This window comes from Penaeus chinensis, chromosome 31 (genome assembly GCF_019202785.1).
Source record: "Penaeus chinensis breed Huanghai No. 1 chromosome 31, ASM1920278v2, whole genome shotgun sequence".
Lineage (NCBI taxonomy): Eukaryota > Metazoa > Arthropoda > Malacostraca > Decapoda > Penaeidae > Penaeus > Penaeus chinensis.
In genome coordinates, this window is record NC_061849.1 from 8,877,988 (window position 1) to 8,879,854 (window position 1,867).

The 1,867-nt window shown below is 34.3% G+C and overlaps 1 protein-coding gene across 1 annotated transcript in view; it reads left to right on the forward strand.

Moving 5' to 3' along the window:
• The first annotated feature begins 874 nt into the window (after positions 1 to 874).
• Positions 875 to 1,867, forward strand: part of LOC125041698 (leukocyte elastase inhibitor-like) — a 28,158-nt gene continuing 27,165 nt past the window's right edge. Inside the window, 1 exon segment of the mRNA XM_047636896.1 lies at positions 875 to 950. The gene's annotated coding sequence lies outside the window, so the exon portion shown is untranslated.

Consider the following 1,867-nt stretch of genomic DNA (forward strand, 5'->3'; position numbering starts at 1 on the left):
AAAATAAAAAAAATGAACCTTTTCTTCTGACAGGGTGTTGGAAAAAAAAAAAATTTCTCTGTTTAGGACAAGAGTCAGATCCATCTGAGTACTCATTCAAAATATCTAATCCCGATAGTTTAGTATTTATCTATATACATTTCTATATCCACAAACCTTTATTTTTTCACCCAGAACATACATACATACCTCTCGGCAGAATGAATCAGGATCTATTAGACAAACCGCAGTAATAATCCCTGCTCACTCCTGACTTCCCCCATTTAATTGTGAAATAATTTCAGGAAACCAATATTTTTTTATGCAATTATTATTTCCGCCATTAGTTCAAATTAAATTTTGCAATATTCAACTAAACTAAATCAACATTTCTGTGGGGTTTAGAAATTATTGCTCTCTCGTGGTCAACACATATCAGTTATACACAATCCATTTTTAAATATCGAATCAATGTCGATCTCGACACACACATACACACACACACACACACACACACACACACACACACACACACACACACACACACACACACACACACACACACACACACAAATAAATATTTATAAAGTGATAGACAGAAAGAGAGAGAGATTCAAATAGTAAATTGATAGATGTGTGAGTGTGTGTAGTAGATCAAATCAGTAGGATCTTCTGCAATGAGTGATCCTGTCATAGTCCAAGTCCTTTTTAAGTAACTATATACAGTGTAATATATTCATAATGTATGAGAAATACACAACAGTACACCCGAAAAGTACCAATATGCATGCCAAACAAAATATATTAAAATAGAAATGTCTTCCATGAAGATATCATGCGTTTTCTATTAACCCCGCGCCATCTATTGAACATGGAAAGAAGCGTCGAATGTAAACAGTCCTCCAGCCGCACAGTAAGGCAACAACCGGGGAGGGAAGCACACTTAAGACTTTTTGTTCCAGTGAATAGAGGTAAAGTCATGTGATTAGTGATGACAGCGTGTACATTGCATAGATTGCATTCGTTAAAGTCTGTACGTCTGACAGTTTGTAATGACGATGTTTATAAAGTAAGCAATGGTAGTTCCGTGGATTGATTATCGCGTCATGAAATTTTATCTTAATATTTCCTGTTACACTGTTTAGAAATAATATACAGCGAAACTTTTATATATATTAGTAAATGTTATTTTATTAACAATCGTTATATGTACATAGTTGGCGTCTGTAATGCAGCAAAGAAAATTAAGAGTAATTGCTAGAGTAAAAATTGTAATGAACATTGTAAGTTCAGTAACTATGGTTGCGTTCGTATCTCAAGGGACGTCTCATTTTGACGAGGGTCCAGTTTCCTCCTGCCATCTTTGGTAAGGGAAATAACATATACAAACGATAGAGCAAATCAACCTATGAAACTTGAACATCCGTCGCAAATCAATATTAACAAAGTTATTTGATACACAAGTGTCACACAACCCTTCATTTTATATATATTGTTCATTGTTATTATTATTATTATTATTATTATTATTATTATTATTATTATTATTATTTTGTCCAAGTAGACTTATTACGTAGATTCTGTAGAACGGAAATGCCATGAATATCTGTATAATTCAGAGTAGGGGGGGGGGGGTTGAGAGAGGGGCATGGAATCAAATATGTAAACGTTGAAATTATGTATCAAGAAATAATGATGCCTTAGATCATTTTTAGTGACGATTTTGGCAATCGATTTTTCGTTTTAGTGATTTTGAGAAGCGTGTGGATACAGTGACTCATTAAGTGTTATGCTTAAGAGGGGCGGCAACTCCCAATCGACCTTCCACTCACCATCATTTCACAGTTTTTTAGAGCTAGTGGCGTGTTCCGATCGTCTAATTTATCAT